The sequence below is a fragment of the Miniopterus schreibersii genome, assembly GCF_964146895.1.
Source record: "Miniopterus schreibersii genome assembly, chromosome: 9".
NCBI classification, from domain to species: domain Eukaryota; kingdom Metazoa; phylum Chordata; class Mammalia; order Chiroptera; family Miniopteridae; genus Miniopterus; species Miniopterus schreibersii.
Genome location: NC_138118.1, coordinates 2,086,563 through 2,092,108, shown reverse-complemented (window position 1 = coordinate 2,092,108; position 5,546 = coordinate 2,086,563).

Genomic DNA, 5,546 nt, shown 5'->3' with positions numbered 1-5,546 from the left:
CATGTCATTTTTGTATTTTATGGTGTTTGGGACAGCTGGCTGGTCCCGAGCGCAGTCAGGTGCTGGTGTCCTGGGCGGGGTCACCTTCCGCAGGACTTCCAATGGTCCGAAGTCCAGCCCTTGCATCGTGACTGCAGCGGGTGTCCGTCCACCTGAAGGACCAGGTGTGAGCCGCAGCACACCTGGCGTGAGTGGCTTCCCTGCCCCGTGGTGACCGTCCGCAGGGCGATCAGCTGTCGGGCCCAGTGGGAGGAATTGCCCTGCAGAAATCTCGCAGGCACGTGTATTTTATTTTTTTGTTAAACTTCATCTGAGGACATTTTTCTATAAGGGAGGGAGGGAGAGAGAAACATTGATGAGAGAGAAACACATCGATCGGTTGCCTCCTGCACGCGCCCCGACCAGGGCCAGGGATGGGGCCTGCAACCCTTCAGGGAGAGGGGCGGCACTCTAACCACTGAGCCACACCAGCCAGGGCAGACGTGTGCATTTTATAGTAGTAAAAGGCACTTCACCAATATGAGAGATGAGCTCTCGAGGGACTGAAGCACCGATCCCTCGGTGATTAATTTGTTCCTTAGGATCCCTGCCTTCTCTCTCATTTGTAAAAATTAGGATTGTGCCAAACAGTCTCGTGAGGTCAACCCAATGCACACGCTGAGAGAGCCCGTGGAGAATATTTATCTCTTAAATAATTCTTTACTTAATTGGAGAATATTTCATAATGTTTCCTTAAAAGTAACTGTCGGGCTTGTTAAATAGAAATAAATAGGCAAAATAATTGTGTGGGGCTTTAATTGGCGATTCCATCAATTTCGCTTGGTCAGATGGAAATAAGTTATTTTTTAAAGAGAGAAAAGAAACTGTAGGTTGATATTGGTGTAGCAGAAGGATTTTTCTGGGTTAAAATACAAGTTCTTTCTATCCCGCATTCTGTCTCAGGTTAGCAGGCGTTTATTCCTTGCAGGCTGATGTCTCAGATATTACACTTGTTTTTAATTTTGGGTGCTATGGATAATTTCTGGTTGTGTGTGTGTGTGCACAGTCATGTATGTGGATTAATAGTATTTGCTAGCCCTGGCTGGTGTGGCTCAGTTGGTTGGACAGCATCCTGTGCACCAAAAGGTGGAGGGTTCAAGTCCTGGTCAGGGCACATACTCGGGTTGTGGGCTCGATCCCCAGTCGGGGGCGTGCAGGAGGCAGCTGATTGATATTTCTCTCTCTCCCTCTCACTTCCTCTCTCTCTCAAAAAAAATCAATGAAAACACTTTAAAAAAATTGCATTTGCTACCAAGAATTTCAAAAAGTTTTAATTGCTTAAAGAGGATTGATAATTTAATTGATACAATAGCTTGAAATTACTTTCTTAAAATTTTTAATTTTTTTATTTATCTTTACTGTTGAGAGTATTACAGGTGTCCTGTTTTCCCCCCCCAATTGACCCCCTCCACCTCGCTCCCACACTGTCCCCAGGCCTTCACCCTGTTATTAACTGTGTCCATGGGTTATACATGTAACTTCTTTGGTTAATCTCTTCCCACCCTCCACCCCCCTTCCCTCTTCCCTCTGAAATATGATCGTCTGTTGCCTCCGTCAATGTCTCTGGATCTATTTAGCTGGTCAGATTCTTTTGTTCATTAGCTTCTTCTTAAAGAAGACCCTTCAACTTTTCCTGTAGAGCTGGTCTGGTAGTGATGAACTCCTTTAGCTTTTCCTTGTCTGAGAAGCTCTTTATCTGACCTTCAGTACTAAATGATAGCTTTGCTGGGTAGAGCAATCTTGGTTGTAGTTCCATGTTTTTCATCACTTGGAATATTTCTTGCCGCTTCCTTTTGTCCTACAGGGTTTCTGTTGAGAAATCAGCTGACAGTCTTATGGGGGCTCCCTTGTAGTAACTAACTGCTTTTCTCTTGCTGCTTTTAAGATTCTCTCTTTGTCTTTAACCTCTGGCATTTTAATTATGATGTGTCTTGCTGTGGGCCTCTTTGGGTTCCTCTTGTTTGGGACCCTCTGTGCTTCCTGGACTTGTAAGTCGATTTCTTTCCCCAGGTAGGGGAAGTTTTCTGTCATTATTTTTTCAAATAGGTTTTCAATTTCTTGGTCTCTTTCTTCCCCTTCTGGCACCCCAATAATACGAATGTTGGGCCTCTTGAAGTTGTCCCAGAGGCTCCTTATACTATTTTCATATTTCTGGATTCTTTTTTCTTTTTTCTCTTCTGGTTGGGTGTTTTTTGTTTCCTCATTTTCCAAATTGCTGATTTGATTCTCAGTGTCCTCTACTCTACTGTTGATTCCCTGTAAATTATTCTTCATTTCAGTTCGTGTGGCCTTCATTTCAAATTGGTCTTTTATTATGTCATCGATTTTCTCAATTATTTTCATCATACTCTTACTAATATCCTTGAGCACCCTTATAACCATTATTTTGAACTCTGTATCTGTTAGCTTGCTTGGATCTATTTCATTTAGTTCCTCTTCTAGAGATTTCTTCTCTTCTTTCCTTTGTGACATGTTTCTTTGCCTCCACATTCTGGCTGCTTCCAGGTGTTTGTTTCTATGTATTAGGTAGAGCTGCTATGTCTCCTGGAATTTGTAGAGTGGCTTTGTGTGGTAGGTGTCTTGTAGGGTCCAGTGGCTCAGCCTCCCCAGTCACCTGAGCTGGGCCTTCTAGGTGCTCCCCTGTGTGGGCTGTGTGCACTGTCCTGTTGTAGTTGAGCCTTGGTTGCTGTTGGTGTCACTGGGAGGAACTGACCCCCAGGCCAGTTGGCTGTGAGGACCAGCTGCAACTACAGCCAAAGATCTGCTGTGCTGGAGACACCCCTATGGAATAGGATTTACTTCAGTGGAGCTTTGGTGTTCACCAAGTTCGCCCCTTGAGTGTCACTTATGGATGTGGTAGGGTTGTAATCCAGCGTGGTCGAGTCTGACCACCAGGTGCACTGTCTCTGGGGCCTCCCTGGAGGTGCAAAGTCAGCCTCTGCCAGTGCCTTGCCCAGGGCCCCCCAGCATGAGCTACACAGCAAACCGTAGTTGGCTGCTGCTTGTGCTGGGCTTGGAGGAGCCCAGGAGAGGCCAAGCTATGAGCCAATGCAGCTGCCGCTAGTGCCAGGCCTGGGGCCACTTATCAAGCTGTATGGGGCAGCTGCTGCTTGTTTGAGAGATTTTAGGAAAGTCCTAAGCATGGGCCTGGAGAGGCCACTTGCACAGAAAAGCCCCTGGAAATGGCCTGGATGAGCTGCAGGTGGGAGGGGCGGAGCCTCCGGGCATCACGGGGCGGGGCCAAAGGTGAGTCAGGTGCTGGCGACTCAAATATGGCGCCTGCCTGCCGGCTGTGTGCAGGGAGGACTTGCCACAGGAGCCATGGCCTCTGCCAGCCCTTCTGCCTGGGAGGAAGCCGCCCCTGCAGCTCTCACCCTGATTCCAGGCAGGTCAGTTCCTCCCCGAGTGTCCCGGGTCCTTTCCGGCTGCTGCCCGGCGCTGGGCTCAGAGGGAGCGTCCGAGTGAGTCCGCGCCGGGCCCTTTAGAGGAGCTGCTGGGGCTCCCGCAGGCTCCGCCACCCTCAGCCACAGTCCCCGCTGGTTTCACAGCCCAAAGGTGTGGGGTCATCTCTTCCCGGCCCTGGAGCCCTGGGCGGGGGGCCTGCTGTGGGGCTGGGACCCCTCCGTCCTCCGGGAAACCTCCCCCACCGAGATTCCCTCCCGGGTTTACCCCGGGGCACCAGGTGTGGGCCCCCGGCCACCCCTCCGCCCCTCCTCCCGTCTCTGTTCTTCTTCAGCTCCCTGGCTGTGGGGCTTCTGTGCAGCCAGGTCTCAGGAGGCCCTGAGTGATGGAGGTTCTGCGTTTAGTTGTAATTTTGATGCGGTTGGGGTTGGCGGCGGGTGCAGCTGTTCCCTGCGCCGCCATCTTGTTTCTCTCTCTGAAATTACTATTTTAAAAATCAATAATTACAAACCGAGAGATCGATGAGGAAAACTTAAATGATCAGTGTCGGTTGTGGTTTCAGTATGAAGCGGTCCGATGGGCTGTCCCCCCGCTGAGTTCACCCCTGGAGCCATCAGTGCTCAGTGCACATGCATCCGATAGTCTCCCATCGGACGCCCTGGCCCTGCGTCATCTCTCCTCCTGCTCCCGCTTGTGACCGGCCGCGGCGACCCGCTGACAGTGGCTCTCAGTGAGGCTCACTTCGTGCCCTTTGCTTGTGACCATGCGGCAGAGTTTGGGCCTGAGGCTGAGAACAGGCGGGCGGACGGCCTGTGCTCAAACCCGGCCTTGCCTGTGGCTTGGTCCCTGTTGCTGTCGGCTCTGTCTGTCTGTCTCCTTTCCTTCCCTTTGCTCAGTGAGACAAGGGCCCCGTGAGCCAGCGGAGCCGGGGTGGCCCTGGGACCCTGGGTACTGACAACTGGGAAGATGGGTCTGGCGGGAAGATGCGCTCTCACCGCACACCTCCAGGGGGCGCCCTTCTGTTCGTGGGCAACACCCGAGAGCCCCTCCTTCCCTCCCGGCCGGGGTGTTCTGGGCAGCTGCTGAGCCAGATGCGGGCTCGGCATCGTCTGGAGGAGGCCGTGACCCTGCTGGGGAGTCGGCGCCACAGAGGGAACCTGTTTGTTGTTCTGATTCTAGGGGATCCTCTTAGTGTTGCGGCTCCTGGCTGACAACACAAATGATTGTTCTCGTATTAAGTACCATCAAATTAATTTTTCAGCTAATGTTTCCGGCTGCTGATGCCCAAGCACCGTGTTTAGCACCAAGGGGATAAAAGGGACCAGACACAGCAGGGGGAGGTGGGGCTGAGCATTTCTGGTCACACACCTGGCGGGGAGCTCCTGGGGGGAGGTGGACGGGGGGTGGGGGTGGGGGGTGCAGCAGCCGCTGAGGCCAGGGGGAGGGGTCCCACCGCGCCGGTGAGCTGGAAGCCCGCGCAGCCTGGAGTAAACGGCAAAGACACGCCCACCACCCCCTATAAATATAAAAATAAATATATTTTTATTGTTTTCAGAGAGAGGAAGGGAGAGAGAGCGAGAGAAACATCAATGATGAGAGTCATGGATCGGCTGCCTCCTGCACGCCCCCGACTGGGGATGGAGCCCGCAACCCGGGCCTGTGCCCTGACCGGGAATCGAACCCTGACCTCCTGGTTCATGGGTCAACACTCAACCACTGAGCCACGCTGGCCAGGCGCACCTGCCAATTTTAAATCCTACTGACCATTAGGTGACCAATTCAAGTGAATTAGATGTAGTGACAGTGATGGAAGAACTGAGGTTTTAACCAGAAAGCACAGAGCAAGGGAGGGACTTGAGATCAGTGGTGTGCGTGCGCGTCGACCGGCACGGGGGCTGATTGAAATAACAAATGATGCGGTTAATAAACCAGGAGGAGTTTTAAAATGAACCGCAACCCAAGGTTGGAGATTAATTTTTTAAAATATTTCCTAACAAGAAAAATGAAGCAAACCCATCCCGACAATTAGGAAGAAATTAAGACGTTGCAGGAAGAGCCCATTGCCGGAGACAGATGAGGGGCTCCTGGCAGGGCCCTGGCGGTAA